The sequence below is a fragment of the Bison bison genome, unplaced genomic scaffold (assembly GCF_000754665.1).
Source record: "Bison bison bison isolate TAMUID 2011002044 unplaced genomic scaffold, Bison_UMD1.0 scf7180017862275, whole genome shotgun sequence".
NCBI classification, from domain to species: Eukaryota; Metazoa; Chordata; class Mammalia; order Artiodactyla; family Bovidae; genus Bison; species Bison bison.
The window spans coordinates 1,326,938-1,344,280 of NW_011492847.1; the positions used below are offsets into that span (position 1 = coordinate 1,326,938).

A 17,343-nucleotide genomic window follows, 5' to 3' on the forward strand; every position below is an offset into this window, starting at 1 on the left:
TATTCCTATTGACAATACTGATATACACACTTTATGGCTTGTATGTCTGTACCTGCATTCAGAAACATTAGTCTGTTACAGAAGCATATCTGCTTTCATAACAAAAACAATACACAAAATAAAATTCTATATTTATAATGACATATGAAATCATAATGGTTAAGTCTTTAGAGGTCTTCCCAAATGCAGAATGATGGGGACAAAAGATTTACTGAAGACTTAGGTATGATTATATTTATGGGAGCTTTTTAGGGTACCAACTGTGCCTTTGTTTACCTTTAGAAGTATGATAGTTTGCAGTGTATCTCTGAGTCATAGTCTGCTGCCACTAAGTCACTTCAGTCGTGTCCGACTCCGTGAGACCCCAGAGACGGCAGCCCACCAGGCTCCCCCGTCCCTGGGATTCTCCAGGCAAGAACACTGGAGTGGGTTGCCATTTCCTCCTCCAATGCATAAAAGTGAAAAGTGAAAGTGAAGTTGCTCAGTCGTGTCCGACTCTTAGTGACCCCATGGACTGCAGCCTACCAGGATCCTCCATCCATAGGATTTTCCAGGCAAGAGTACTGGAGTGGGGTGCCATTGCCTTCTCCGGAGTCATAGTCAGTGGTGTACTAATATCTAACAATTGTCTCTCTGGAGTAATAACTTAAAAGGGCCACAGTTTGTAGCATTTGCCAATCTCTGTGATATAAATACCGCCACTAAGGCTGATTTTAAGCTACCAAGTCACTTAACTTGGATTCGTTGAATCACTGACATCACGAAATGTTGATTCACAAGTTGGTATAAGCTGGACCGAGCACACCACCAGCTGGGAAAATAAATGATGCTCTCTGGACTCTAGGTGAGGTAACAGGTACAAAGATTAAACAATCTGCTGACATGGACACAACAGGCAGGAGACAGTGCTACTGAGTGAGCCCTGGACACTTGGGTTCATCTGATGCCACCTGTTCCACGTCAGATGGCCATATGTCATTAATAAGCATTGATACTTTTCCAGGGCTATAGAAATTACTATCAAACTCTATCATAGATGCTATCCTTGCCCTTCAACTACAGAGGGTGAGCTTAGGGCTTCAGTGCACAAGTTCTGGAATCAGGTTCAAATCCTTGCTTTGCCAAACCTCAGTTTACTCTGTGTGTATCAACACTTGCTATTTATTACACTTTCTGATACTAGTGATTAAGCAGACCATTTATGTTTCCATGGGGTTGGGAGAGGGGCCCTCATTGTAGGTCCTGGAATGGAAGCCTAGGGATGTGGTTATGCCATCAGCACAATAGGTGAGACTCCCCTCTTCAAGCAAGCACTTAAATCACACGAGTGTCCAGGGAAGTGGAAGGATCATCATAATGTAACATGTGCATCTCCTAGGATAGCACATGTTACACTGCTTACTTCTGCTTAGGTGTGCAGGCAAACTGCACACCTACATAGAGGTGGGAAAAGTAATCAGAATAAAAAGTGTGGGAATCCAGAGGTTGATTTCCCCCTTAATCACAATCTCACCTACTGTAAGAATATTATATGCTCCTGTTTACTGGATCCAGATCATCTGTTTCATGAGTTATGGATTTTACAGCTGAAAACTGGGTAGATTAATTCTAATAATAAGATGCTTGGTTTAAAGCCAGGAATCTTCCTGTGAGAACACAGAGAAGGCAACGGGGTTACAGGAACCTGGGCTTCCACCCTTTTCTTTCTGGAGGAGTGAAAGAATAAGGGCCATTTCAAGACCAAATGCTTGTGCTTCCCCTTTCCTGGTAAGGATGGGCATTCTGTTGGGAGTGGACCTTTCTTGGCGCATGGGACATCCTGTCTGAATTCAGCAGGACCCAGTGGCACTTTGCAACCCCTCAACACAATAGCTAGACCAATGGATGACCTTCAAACTCACTCAGCCTGATACCCTTGGTGCATTCACTGGGCAAGAGGCAGGTGTAACTCGTACATGGAAGAGAAGATCAGTCACATAGGTGGGTGCTTATTTGAACAGTATGTTCCATTTCTTTGTATATCTTACAGTATTGCACCTACAAAGTCATTTTTTTTTTCCTAAATAGAATTTGAAAAAGCAAACCTCTTACTGGATTTCTGGTTTCTCTCTTTCCATGAGTGGTCCCCCCACCGAAAAATGTAATTTTTATTACTGTGACAGATCACACAGAACATGGAAAATGTACTTTAAACAAAGTTGAAGATGCTGAAGTTTCTTCTAAGACTCTCAGATGGAAATACAGGCTTTGTCTTACCTAATTTATTGGAAATAGATAAGCTGTTGAAGATCTCATAGGATGAAATCTTCAAATAACAAAAAAGATTCAGTATCTTGATGAGATATAATTTGACAATGATTTCGACCATAACTCAGAGTATTCAAGGAGTCACTCACATACCTGGATCACATATAGAGTAAACGTTGGAAGAAACTCTTTTTTTCTTTTATCAAGTCCAAAATAGTGAAGCTGTGGTTTCAGGGTAAACAAGTTGGGAAACCCAGAGTGAGGCAATATGCTCTCCTGGGAAATGCATGGCTAGAAAAGGAGTCAGCAGTCCTGTGCCCTGGACGCAGCCCTACATCGCCCGATGTGATGGCTCAGGCAGTAAGTTCATCACTGCGGGGCCTGTCTCTTCACCTACACACCATACCAGGCTTCTGTGATGCGCCAAACCCCATGCTGCGCAATGTAATAAACAGCTGCCAAGTACAGAGGGTTCCTCCTATCCTGAAGCTGCCAGGCTCCCTGTCTTTCTCGTTCTTCAGCTGTGAGCAACCTGGAGGCCACAGCTGTGTGTCATTCATGCTTTTATCCCCAACAACTAGCCCCAGACCCCACAGAGTAGATGCCCCTTCCAAAATCTGCCAATGAATAAATGTGCCAAGTGCCTTATTATTTCATTCATTCCTTGCAAAAGATCCTCATTTTAAAATAGGGAAACAAAAGTTTAGAGAGGCTTTGAGAAGTGAAGGGAATCCCACAAGCTCAGACGGAATACTTCCAGGTATGGATTGGAACCTTCTCCAAGCCTGCCATTGCCCTTCATGCTTCTCTGGAAATGCTAAGCCAGGCTGACTAAACACACAAGCAGGGTACCAGTGAGGCAGGCCATACCTCAGAGAGCAAGAGAAAGAGAGGAAAGTCCGCATTTAAATTATGGACAGGGACAGGCACTATAGTATTTCCAGTACTGAGGGCCTGTCAAGGACGGTGATAACTCATAAGTGCTGACGTTGTTTCTTTAGGAGAAGGATATTCATCTCTATGTCTCAGAGATTCCGAGAGCACCTGGTCTACTTTTAGGTACATTACTTAAGAGCTATGCGGTGTGCCCTTTCCATGACATGAGGGCATTGCCCGCCTCTTTGGAGCCTATATTATAAATAGAAAGAAGTCTATTTGGCCAGACTGACTGGCTGCCAGATAGATGGCAAACACAGGGCAGATCAATGTCACGTCTCATCGCCAGGAAGTTTACAATACACCATTTCACTCTTCAGATCATGGAAGGCGTAATAGCTTGATGTGGACCATCATTGTTAACAGCTTTAGTAGAAAATGCTCTCCAAAGAAAATGCACCTTGTTACCGAAATATAATGCCAGCCACAAATGCCTGCTGTCTGTATAAGTTTACATTTCCTAGTAACCACATTAAGCGTAAGAAATAGATAAATTTTAATTATATATCCTAATTAACCCAATATATCCAAAATATCATCACTTCATCATGTAGTAAATAGGAAAATTATTGAGATATTTTATGCGCTTTTCTTTTCCCACACTGAGTCTTTGAATCGGGTGTGTATTTCACACTCACAGCACATGGCAACTGGCACCCGTCACATTAAAAGTGCTTAAGAGCCGCAGGCAGTGAGCGGACACTGCAATGGACGGTGCAGTTCTGAGACTCTGAGACTGGGGAGGTCCACGTGCCCAGCCCCTGGCTATTGCAGGATGTATCTGTGTAGACCAAACTGCTGAGAAGGGACTTTTAAACATATTTGGCAAGGTCCAATAATTTATTAAGGTCCTAGAAAGAGTTTTTCTACTGAAGCGAGAAGCAGGCTTTTCTAGACCGTAACACTCATTTTGCATATAATTACTGAGCACTGAACTCTACAAATAATTAAACCATAAGCCCAGAAACAGATCTGTCATTAGGTATGGGACTTTAAGTAAATCATTTCACACCCTTAGCCTCTTTCTTTCCAAAAGAGTATGTTGGGAGCATATCAATGGTTCTTAGCCTTGACTGTGTATTAGACCTTACAATCAAATGCCCTGGCTTTACCATAGTACCAAAGCTAAATGGGAGATTTGGCTTCCAGGTGGCACAGTGGTAAAAGAATCCACCTGCCAGTGCAGAAGATGCAGGAGACGTGGGTTCAATCCCCGGTGGGAGAGATTCCCTGGAGTAGGAAATGGCAACCCACTTCAGTAATTTTGCCTGAAAAATTCCATGAACAGGGGAGTCTGGTGGGCTACACAGTCCATAGGGTTGCAAAGAATCAGATACAACTGAGCACGCATGAGCAAACTGAAAATCAATGACCTATTGCAAGTCAAACGTGCTATGATTTTGAAGTCTGTGAAAATAGAGTCTAGCTGTTCCAAGCAGCTTCTATGGGTGCTGCTTGAGGGGTGAGGGGGAGGGGGAGAGTAAAACATCATTCTCCCCCATTCAGCTGACCGATAAACATATTTTTTAACAATAACACAGAACCCTCTAAGGGGTTTAAATGCTGAAATATGAAAAGTAGGATCAGAAAATATTAACCAATGAAACTGCAAAAGAAAGAACATGTGTAAACAGATGAGACTAGTCATCCACAGATATTTTAATCACTCCAATAATGATATAACATGATTTCAAAGTGTTGCTGATCAGACTGGATAGGCAGAATGCTAAAGAGGTTCTCCAGTCTCCCAAAGACAATCATTTCTGGTTATTCCACCATTAATCGAGGTACTGCACTGGCGAGACTTCACAGATGTTATTAAGGTTACAAATCAATTGACTTTAAAATAGGGAGACTATTCTGGATTGTCTGGGTGATTTACATTTAATCACATTAGTCTGTAAGACCAGGAGAGGAAGTTAACCAGTGAGATGTGGCAGAAAGGGAAGTCAGAGAGGTTAGAAACTTGAGAGGGACTTGCCCTGCTGTTACTAGAGGGGCCATACAGCATGAGATGCAATGCAGGCAGCCTTGAGGAGCAAAAATGGTCTCCTAGCTGACAATCAGCAAGGAAAGGGGGACGACAGTCGTGCAACGGCCACGAACTGAATTTGGTCAATAATGTGAATGAACTTGGAAGCAAATTCATGCCTAGGACATCCCAAAGGTAATGCAGCCCTAATGACAGCTGATTTTAGCCTTGTGAACTCTGAGCAGAGAATCCAGTTGTACCAGCCTGTGTCCAGACTTCTCACTTACAGAACTGTGAGCTAACAAATGGGTTTTTATAAAGTCACTCAATTTATGGTAATTTTTTTAGAAGCAATACAAAACAAGCCTGAGGTTGACATCCTAAACATTTGTCAGGAAGACAACTATCAAGCCGACGGAAACACAGCCAAAAGGAGAGGAGATTTTTACAAGAGCACAGAATTTTGGAGGCAGAAGGAGCTTTAGAGATAATCCAGTCTAATCAAATAGTAACTGATGAAGAACCCTGAAAAAAATTAGTAAATAATTTATGGCTTTGTCTTGCCCAACTATTTAGGACCAACAAGAATGTCCCAATACAGAGACAGGTACAAGAATCTTCCTTTCAGAGCCTGCTGATGCTCTCCCTTGAGGCCACTCAGTTCTCTCCATTCTAACTCTACAATTGCCAAATGACCTGCCGATTCTTGTCTTGTTTTCTGGGTTCTCTCTGGAAAATTAATACAATAACAAGCTGAAATGAAATTGCTTCACAGCTGACATGGAAAACAAACAAATGTATTGGCATTCATCTCATGAGGTTTGGCCAGTGTAAATTGGGTGCCTAGAATCTAATCATCTCTGGGTCAATTGATGCAATTCATTGTTTGAACACATCAATCTGGACGAGTTGATCAGCTGATTCCAGAGAAAGCCTGAGAGATCCCATCTAAATTAGTTTGCTGGCCTTGCTTCTCATTTTAACCTCATGTCAGACAGGAAATTAAAAAACTGTCAATGAAAAGACAAATCAAAATCAAGGTCAAAATCTATGAAAGAATAGAGTCGGGAGAAGATAAGGACAAGGCGCATGTATTTATGGAGGAAAAGGTCTTGTGGAAGGGAGGACAGGCTATCTTTGTACATGTCCTTGTAAATCTAACATCTTGGCTCAGGAGGGCTTGTTTTCAGGACCCCTGAATGGAATGTTCATTTTCCAGGAGCCTTATTTTCACCACCCCATGGGACCACCACAGCATGACTCAGGAAACTTAACTCAGCGATCTGGTCATGTTTCTCCTAAATCAGTTGGCTAGTGAATGAAGCTGGAACAAGCGGACTGAGCTAAAGTCTGAATGGCTGTTAATTCAAGAAGACCATCCTCCTATGAAGAAGTCAAAGGAACAGACACTAACACACCTTCCATTGCAATCTGTTTGAGAGAAATCAGTTATTTCACATCTTGGAGAGCAGTAATAAAACATTCATCTTCCCATCAAACTGAAAAGTGATTCAAATGAATTTTTCACTTTCAACCACTTGTGACCATCTTATCAGTCAAAACTTTACTTCCAAATGGGGAAGAAAAGCTACAGGGAATCCCACCGTGGCAGTTTACACAGCTGCTGCTGCTGCTGCTAAATTGCTTCAGTTGTGTCCGACTCTGTGCGACCCCAGAGACGGCAGCCCACCAGGCTCCCCCATCCCTGGGATTCTCCAGGCAAGAACACTGGAGTGGGTTGCCATTTCCTCCTCCAATGCATGAAAGTGAAAAGTGAAAGTGAAGTCACTCAGTCGTATCCGACTCTTAGCAACCCCATGGACTGCAGCCTACCAGGCTCCTCAGAGTGCTGGAGAGGGGTGCCATTGCCTTCTCTGAGTTTACACAGAGCATCATGTAAATGTCGAACCAGAGGGCAGGTGCCCTAGACAAAGGGAAATAGTCATTGGGATGCCCATAAGCCTCTGAAATCAGTCCTGTCCAAACTGAATGAACTCAGCATCTCCTACCTGCCCCCAGCTTCCCACCTAACAAACAAACGGCTTCATCTCATACATTTTCTAACTTGCTTAATGAAGTTACGGCTCCCACATTAGCTGAACTATCAAGTGATAATTTGGTTACTCCATATACACCATGTGTAACTTGTTACCATAAGGGGGTGATTCTATCTCAGAATTCTCTCTGGAAGGTAGTGCCTCCTCCCTCCAGGCCTGCCACACTTCTTTAGGCTTAAAACAGCTGCTGTCACAGTCTCTCTTCCTTTACCTTCAAGGCTGCTGCTGGACAAACCCAAAACTTATCGATTCTTCAAAATCATGCTCAAATATCACTATCTCCATGAAGCCTTCCATACTCTCCTGAGACTTAACCTTTCATCCCTCTACTATAAAAATGTGCCCTGACACAGAAGTCACAAGGTAACAAACCCCTGTTTGTGGAATGAATGAGTTCTCAGTGCCTGTGTTGTTGTAAGTTTCCACAGGGCAAGACGCTGTAGAAGGCAATGGCAACCCACTCCAGTACTCTTGCGTGGAAAATCCCATGGACGGAGGAGCCTGGTAGGCTGCAGTCCACGGGGTCACTAAGAGTGGGACGCGACTGAAGTCACTTAGCAGCAGCAGGGTAAGACACAGACTTTCCCCTCATCTATTTATCACTCTGCTTATAGGAGTTAGTTTGCGTGAAAGAGAGCAGAGGGTACTTTGGAAGTTAGGGGACGGGCCTAGGGCTGATCTTTGGGCAGCCAGAATATCACCTGAGGATGCTGGATATAAGTGCAAGAGAATTTCACAAAGGCACAGAAGGTCATAGTTACTCAAAATTCTGCCCAACATCGACCTGAGTGGCTGGCTGCTTATGCCAGAGGAAAGGCTTCACTGCTCCTCTGGAAGGAGGCAGACCTCACAGGTCAGTCTTCCCCATCAGTGTCTTACCTTAGTCCCATCAGAATTCACAGCCAATCTCCTCTCTACTTTTACAGGAGGGACAAGCAGAAAAAGTCAAGAGAAAAAGAAAGTCGGGTGCAGGGGGCTTCCTGCTCCCCTTTTACCATTGGCACAGGATAGAGCACGAATCACAATTCCTTTTTCCTTTGGAAATTACTTCCCATGCTCACTAGATTATATTCTTCAAACTACAACTTCATTTAAGGAAATGGGTTTACTAGTTTCTCTAGAAAAAAAAATGTCTGGAAGCCTAACATTAGTGATGGTGGGGGTTGGGAGGATGACTAGGGAGATGGTATCACAATCAGAGAGCTTAGGGGCTGAATGGGGCCCTAAGGACCGTGCTACTGTAAAGGTCTCACTTCAAAGATGAGGTAAGCAAAGCCCAAAGGGAATAAGTGATGAGTACAAGACCCCACTGCTGTTCACAGCCGAGCTGGGAGCAGCACCCAGGCCTCTCGTCCTCAGTCCAGCGGGCTTTTCAGTACTTCACCTTGTCTTTAACATGTTGCTCTATTATCAAGGAGCAAAAAGTCAGTTCACCCTTAGGCTCACACGTGCTGTCACATATAATATCATGAATCATTAGGCATTCAGCACAAACAAATCCTAACCCGTGTGGAAGTGAGATGAGCCAAGCTCTCCTGGCCTTTCCCAGCTCCACAGTGAGCTGCCCTAGCCACCTTCTGTGAGTTAAGACAAGAGCCCTGGAACAACCAAGAAATGAAATCTACTCACAGCCAGCCCTCAGGACTGGAGCAAACTGAGCCTGAAGTTCCGAGAATAATCTTGATTAGCACTTTGCAAAAATCTATTCTCCACACTGACACCACACAGCTCTCCTTCCAAGTGCAGCTTGGCAGTCTGTTTCACTCTATCTAGTATCAATGACAAACCCTTAGCAAGGTCCTTCCAGTCCTGTGTGATCTCACCTGGACTCCTATCTTTCCATGTCCATCTTCCACCCCTTGTCCAAACCTCCCCCTTACGGAGGAACCTCCTCAGAAGGCTCCAGGCTATTCATACCTTCACCCCTGTGTCCTTCCACCCTATTCCCACTTCATTCATCCCAGGTACTCATTCCCCAAACCTCAGCTCAAGGTCAGTTCAACTTAAATCCATTTCTAGCAACAGCCCCCCACTCCCTACCAGGAGAAGTTAGGTGCCTTGCCAAACCTCCACCATAGCATCCTGAGATGCCCACTACTTTCTTTTCTCTCCCCTGAGGGTCATCTCTGTATCCCCCACTGTCTTGCAATACCTAACACACTCAGCCTGAAATGAATCATTGCAGAAATGAATAGATTCCCCTGGACTTTAAAATAGATGTTTTTAAGGGGGTAGGAGCACATCCCTCTGTTGAAAGTTCAGCTGAATGCTTTTCAATGAGATAAAATAAGTGGCATTTCCTATCATATAAGGCACGATGCATGTGTGTGTTAGTCACTCATTCATGTCTGACTCTTTGCGACCCCATGGACTATAGCCCTCCAGGCTCCCCCAGGCAAGAATACTGGAGTTGGTAGCCATTCCCTTCTCCAGCAGATCTTCCTGACCCAGGGATCAAACCCAGGTCTCCTGCATTGTAGGCAGATTCTTTACTGTCTGAGACACAAGCGAAGTCCATGGCATGACAGGACAGCCCTAATCAGGCATGCAGGTAGGAACCTGAGACATCAAAGCAAACCAGCCAATGGGTACAGCTAGCAGTACAAAAAAACTAAGTCTTATTTTCCTTTTCGTCAATATGCTGGCCATCCCTAAGACTTCAGGAAACCTGGAAGAAAATGCAAAACAAATATACAATCATGGTGGCACTTCTTCATGACACTCCTCTAAAATACAAACTGACTGCTGAAAAGTAAAACATGAACCACAATTATAACCTCGAAATGTCTCCTGAGTGCCAATTATTATTTCTGTCGACTTTCTCAAAATGTATCAGCTTCTTACACACGCAGAAAGCTAGCCTTTCATTCACAGAATAAACTTTAGAGACCTAAATTATATTATAATGGTCATTGGACAGGGAGGAAGGCAGTCTGAGGTTTTGCCTAACTGGAATATTTTAAAGGCTCCTGGACAGGAGAAAGAAGTTTCATTCAGAGTACAAGAAGAAGAGTGGAAGAGGATGGCAAGGAGGGAGGGAGGAATAAAGCCAGAAGAGGGAAGAGTGAGGTGGGAGGAGAAGAAAAGTGACTAAGTCAAGTGCAAAAGCACTTTTGTTTGTTTTTTTTAAAGAGACTTGACTCTCACCCTTTTAAGCAAAGTGAACAAGAAGGGAAATACTAACCAATAGTCCAGCAGACACTCCTGAAACAGAGGCTGGATTTTCGTATGGTTCCTCCAGGCTTTATGGCAAGGACGTTTAAACTTCCTTATTCATTCAGTCATGTATGGAAGCAGACCGCACTATGCTAATTTGGTTAAGAGTTGGCAAACAGTGCGGGGTTGGAGGAGGAATATGGTGAACGTTTCTTGGTCACCGCTTGGCAGTAGATTCTTGGTCTTGCTGCTTTCCTATATAAACCTTCCCCAAATCCTCCCCAAATCAATTACATTTTCTCTCTCTTCCTCCCTCCCAGTCACACACACACACACACACACACACACACAACCTGGTACCAGAAAAGATTAGAGCACACAACGCATTGCCTCACATAACGAACCCCCCGACCTTTGCCCAGGGCTGGGTTCTGCCAACTGAAGTGAAGGCCAGGCCTGGGCTGGAGGCTCACAAGGCTCATCAGGATGGAGCCAGCCAGACCAACTGAGAAGGCCACGTATTAGAATTTGACAAAGACCATACGCCAGAGGGGCTGAAGACAGGGAGAGTTATTGGAATCTAATCCCACAGCTAAGGAGTTCAAGGAAGGAAGCTCCAGGAGGGCAGAGGTGCTGGAATCTCCATGAAGGATCCCAAGAACCCAGAGTATAGAAAGTGGAATATTTGTTAAATGAAGGGTGACAATTAAATTTTAAAACATTAGTGCCCATTGGAGATCCCAACATACTTAAAGTTCCATGTTTAATTATAGTACCTATCAGTGGCTATTATCTGGAGCTTCACCAGATTTCCTGTAGCCTCCTCACCAGTTAGAACAATCACAATGATTCCCACCACTGAGTGTGGGTTGAGCTGCTGTGCACGCAAAGCTTTGCTGCTAGTTATTCAGTCATGTCTGATTTTGCGAACCCAAGGGCTATAGCCTGCCAGGCTCCTTTGTCCATGGGGTTTCCCAGGCAAGAACACTGCAGGGGGTTACGATTTCCTTCTCCAGGAGATCTTCCCGACTCAGGGAATGAACCTGTGTCTCCTGCTTTGGCAGGTAGATTCTTTACCAGTCAGCCATGAGGGAAGCCTGCATGCAAAGCTATGTGAGTATTATTCTTATATGACCAATGGTCCTGTCCATGCTCCCAATACAAGAAGACCATTCATCCTCCTACAGTGTTTGTGGGAATGTAAATTGGCACAATCACTATGGAAAAAAGTAAGGAGGTTCCTTAAAAAAGTTACCATATGACCCTGCAATCTCACTCTTGGGCATATATCTAGAGAAAAACATGATCTGAAAGGATACATGCACCCCAATGTTCATTACAGTATTGTTTACAACAGCCAAGACCTGAAAGTAACTGAATGTCCATTGACAGAGGAAAGGATAAAGAAGATGTGGTATGTATATATAAACACATGCACACACACACACACACACACTGGGATATTACTCGGCCATTAAAAAGAATGAAATAATGTCATCTGCAGCAACACGGATGACCTAGAGATTGTCATACTGAGTGAAGTAAGTCAGACAGAGAAGAGGAAATATTGTATGACATCTCTTATATGTGGAAACTAAAAAGAAATGATACAAATGAACTTACTTACAAAACAGACTCACAGATTTAGAGAATGAATTTATGGTTGCTGGGAGGAAAGCTGGAGGAAGAGATAGTTAGGGTTTTGGGGATGGACATGAACACACTTCTATATTTAAAATGGACACGAACAAGGATCTACTATACAGCACATGGGATTCTGCTCAATGTTATGTGGCAGCCTGGATGGGAGGGGAGTTTGGGGAAGCACAGATACATATGTACGTATGGCTGAGTCCCTTTGCTGTTTACCTGAAACAAACACAACACTGTTAATTGGCTATATACCATCCAATACAAAATAAAAAGTTTCAAAAAATAATATATTGAAAAAAAGACTGTTCATGATTGATGAGCATAGCTGAAATTAGCAAGGCCTTTTACTGTTTAAAAGACTCCTGCTTGGCTGGCTTTCCTGTGTGTGTGTTCAATAGATAATTCTGTGACATGTGACACATACAAAGCCATTTAATATAAGGAACCCTCATAGGGAATCCTCAAGCTGGAATCAAGATTGCTGGGAGAAATAGCAACCTCAAATATACAGATGATATCACCATAATGGCAGCAAGTGAAGAGCCTCTTGATGAGGGTGAAAGAAGAGAGTGAAAAAGCTGGCTTAAAACTCAGCATTCTTAAAACTAAGATCATGGAATCTGGTCCCATCACTTCATGGCAAATAGAAGGGGAAAAAGTAGAAGCAGTGACAGATTTTATTTTCCTGGGCTCCAAAATCACCATGGATAGTGACTGCAGCCATGGTCCTTGCTCCTTAGAAGGAAAGCTATGACAAACCTAGACAGTGTATTCAAAAGCAGAGACATCACTTTGCTGACAAAGGTCTGTAAAGTCAAAGCTATGGTTTTTCCAGTGGTCATTTATAGACGTGAGAGTTGGATCATAAAGAAGGCCGGGCATGGAAGAATTGATGCTTTTGAACTGTGGTGCTAGATAAGACTCTTGGGAGTCCCTTGGACAGCAAGGAGATCAAACCAGTCAGTCCTAAAGGAAATCAACTCTGAATATTCATTGGAAGGACAGATGCTGAAGCCGAAGCTCCCATACTTTGGCCACCTGATGTGAAGGGCTGACTCACTGGAAAAGACCCTGATGCTGGGAAAGACTGTGGGCAGGAGGAGAAGGAGATGGCAGAGGATGAGAAGGTTGGATGGCATCACCGACTCAATGGACATGAATTTGAACAAATTCTGGGAGTCAGTGAAGGACAGGGAAGCCTGGCGTGCTGCAGTCCACGGGGTTGCAAAGAGTCAGATACCACTTAGCCACTGAACAACAAAAACCTTACAGGGAAATGTTCATTCGATTAGATTAGTTGACAGTGACTAGATTTGAGACTCCCTGACTGTGAGTTGGTGGACTGTGAGTTCATTTACTCTGAATGATATATTGGACAAGTAGAAACAGCCCTTCTGACAGATGTTTCCAAAGTCAGACTCAGAAGTCCATGAATACCTCATCTCTAAACCCTGTCTTCCTCCAGAGTCTTCAACACAAGCCAGAAATCTAGGGGTTACCTTCTCTACCTCTTCTGCCCCCATTTCATCTATCAACTTTAGCTCTTCAGTATCTTTCGAATTCATTCCATCCCCTTTATCCTCTCTACTGCTACCACCAAGTCCTAGCCATGATCTCTCATTGAGACTTTAGGAATGGCCTCATAACACCCATGAGGAGCCTCAGACTCCCTCCAATCCATTTTTTCATGGAAAAATTATGTTTTGAAACAAATATGATCATGGTATCCCTGTGAATAAAACATTCAAATGATTTTCCTTGTTCATACAATTAATATAACCCATCATGTGAGTTAATAGTTACAGTTATCCCCCAACATTCACTCTCCCCACTTTCAATTAGTAATAGAACCCGGTAAGAGAGCACCTGTCACAGCCAACCTTGCAGCCACCTCTGGTCATACTAAGACTCACTTCTGGTTACAGGATGTCAGTAGTGGCAGAAACATCTTTCAGGAAATGTATGTCCCTTTCACTTTTCCTTCTCCACTCCCCCTGGCTTGATGGGCTGGATCACCAAACACTTGGATGAGGGCATCTACCTCTGTGGAAGATTTCTGGAACTCATTATGAAGTGGGAAGCTCTTCCCAGATGGCACTGGTGGTAAAGAACCCACCTGCAATGCAGGAGAAGCAGGAGACAAAAGTTTGATCCTTGGGCCAGGAAGATCTCCTGGAGGAGGAACTGGCAAGCCACTCCAGTATTCTTGCCGGGAAAATCCCATGGAAAGAGGAGACTGGTGGGCTACAGTCAATGGGGTTGCAAAGAGTCGGACAGGACTGAGCGATAGAGCACACATACATGCTTGAAGTTGGATCTCAGATAATAAGGGTTTAAGTACTCATAAAGGACTAACTAGTCAGTGGTTTTTTGACCAGCCAGTCGAGGTCTTTCTAGCTTATTCTTGAAAGAAAAAATTTTTTTTCACTGAATTTTTCAGGTTCAACTGAAAAGAAGCGGGAAAGAAAAATCAAGAGGTCTAAAAGCATAAGCTTTCCCTGGTGGCTCAGAAGGTAAAGAATCTGTCTGCAATGCGGAGACCTGGCTTCAATCACTGGGTTGGGAAGATCCCCTGGAGAAGGAAATGGCAACCCACTCCAGTATTCTCGCCTGGAGAAACCCATGGACAGAGGAGCCTGGTGGGCTACAGTCCTCAGGGTCGCAAAGAGTCGGACACAACTGAAGCGACTTAGCACACATGGATGTAAAAGCATAAGCTGAAATTTCATCCTCAATATGTATAAAAAGGGAAACTTGACAGAAGCACATGACAGTCTGACATGAATTTTTTTCATGGGGCCTTAAGAGGCACCCCTTCCATTTCTAAGAGAGAATTATGAATTCTAGTGCACTGAAACCAAAAGTATTTAGAAATGAGTAGCTTTATTAGCAGCAGCAGCAGCAGCAGCTTTATTTAGGGAATTATTAGGGCCCACAGTAATGACCATCATCAACAGACAGAAATATTTTGGTCTATTAAAGAAAACAGGGGACACTCTGCCCAACCTTATCCCAAACAAAATTAGCAAACCTCAAGTTACTAGGGGATTTATTGGATAAATAAAATCTGGCAGTAAATAATGGTCATACAAAGAGTAGGGAAGTATGGGGCCTTAGGAACAGGATCTTTCTAAGTTTTTGCACCCAGTCCCCCTAGACTAAGCTGCATCCAAACATGAGGCTTTCTGTTTCAAGGCGAATTTTATTTGTAGATACTTCAAATTTAGATATTTATACCAAGAACATGAGCTAAATCAAGAGTAGGGGTAAAAAAAGAGTAGGGGTACATGATGTGAATTTGCAAAGTGATCATTTTCCCCAGAGCCAGTTTGGGTTTTTTTCCCCTGGTTATAAACATACAATACTTATTTTTGTAGAAGTTTGGTAAGAATTAATATAATGTAAAACAAATTTTAGATTCCTTTTCTGTCACTCTCTAATAGTTTCTAAAACAAAGGTCAAAAAGATCCCATACCAAAAATTTGTTTATTTTTCTTTTTCCATTTAACATTAGTGTCTTAAGCATCTGCCAATTATATTGCCACTTTTTCTAGGAAATGCAGCTTTTAGCAATTCTTTGTTGATTCAAACGAAATCAACCTGGCTCAGCCTGTATTGACTGATTAGACTGAGAATGAAGTCCCAATATTAAGAACAGACCAGTAAGAAATGATTGAAATTAAATGTTGGACGACCCAGGCAGACTATCAGCTTGGAGAAGTAACAAGAGGAGAGAGAGCTTGAGGACATCAAGAAGAATCCATGAAAGGTACATGAGGTAGTGAAAGGGAGATACAGGGAGATACAGAAGGATGACTGGGAACCTGCACAGAGATCTGGTATCTTTATAGTAAGTCCCCATTGTATGGAGTTACATGGAAACATCCTCTCCCTTGCTGCCTAAAAAAGTATAATCCCCACCTATCCCAAACCAGGGGCTTCCCAGGTGGTGTTAGTGTTAAAGAACCTGCCTGCCAATGCAGGAGACATTAGAGACACAGGTTCAATCCCTGGATTAGGAAGATCCCCTGGAGGGGGACAAGGCAACCCACTCCAATATCCTTGCCGGGAGAATCCCATGGGCAGAGGAGCCTGGGGGGCTACAGTCTATAGGGTTGCAAAGAGTCAGATACCACTGAAGCAACTTAGCACACATCCTAAACCAAAATAAAAGATGAACATAAATGGTTGTATGAATTAATATTCCATCATATTCCTATTCAGGTGTGAGTATTCTTTAAACTGAGCCATAATCTATAATTAGGCTGTGGAGTCAATTTAGTGTCTCAACCAGCTTTGTCAATTTGTTTAAATGGATGGGATGGAATGATGCTATGGAACAAATATTTGTGCTCCCTGACACCCAAATTCATATTTTGAAATGGACGTGGCGGGGGTCCTGAGGTGATTAGATCATGAGGGTAGAGCCCTCATGAGCAGGACCAGGGCCCTTATAAAAGTGGTCCCAGAGAGCCTGTGCCACCTTTCTGCTACGTGAGGACATAGCAAATAGAGCTCTTTGTGAACCAGGAAGTGAGTGCTCCCCAGACACTGAATCTGCTGGTGCCTTGATCATAGACTTCCCAGCATCCAGAACTGTGAGAAATAAACTTCTGTTATTTATAAGCCATTCAGTTTATGGTACTTCTGTTATAGAAGCCCAAACAGACTAATAAGACAAATGGAATGGAATGGTGGTTTCTTCACATGAAAAATTTTTTTTAAAGTGTGTGTATGACTATTGGCTCACTGTGAAGACCTGATTATTTCTTACTGTGGACAGTAGTCAAAAAGTTTGTAGGTCATTGATATAGATTGTTTCTAATTTTTAAATATCATAAGTAATGGTACAATAAGTATCTCCTGGCAGGGAGGGGACTTGGCCTATATTTCCATTTATTGCCAAGTGATTGATTCCCAGAAACAACGTTACTGTGTGAAAGTGGTAAAAATTTATAAAGTTTTTTGATAAATATTACTCAATGCTTTCAAACTATCTTAATTTAGACTTCGACCAGAGCAACAGAGAACTTTAATATCAGTGTACAACCGTCAGAAAAAAATTTATTCTCCCCCTATCATTGCTAATTTGATGGGTAAAAATGACCTTCTACTGTTTTAATATAGTTATTTGAAAATGAGTGAGGTTACTTCTTTGAAACATTTAATGTGAATTATCTATATATGCCCTCCCCTTTTCATTATTTTCTTTGTTGGAGTGCCTACCTTTTTATTTCTGCTCTTTTATGCATTTTTAAAGGGACAGTTTCTTAGTTATTCTCTAGGAATGAAGGTGTAGCAAGAAGAGAAAATAGAGTATTT

At 42.9% G+C, this 17,343-nt stretch overlaps 1 protein-coding gene across 5 annotated transcripts in view; it reads right to left on the bottom strand.

Annotated features, from left to right (window-relative positions):
- GHR (growth hormone receptor) overlaps positions 1 to 17,343 on the bottom strand; it is a 312,954-nt gene that overhangs the window by 180,594 nt on the left and 115,017 nt on the right. Inside the window, exon 1 of one of the 5 annotated variants that reach the window (XM_010832814.1) lies at positions 10,397 to 10,730. The exons of the other annotated variants lie outside the window; for them this stretch is intronic. The gene's annotated coding sequence lies outside the window, so the exon portion shown is untranslated. Of the gene's footprint in view, positions 1 to 10,396; positions 10,731 to 17,343 lie in introns of those variants that run through there. 5 annotated transcript variants of the gene reach the window in all.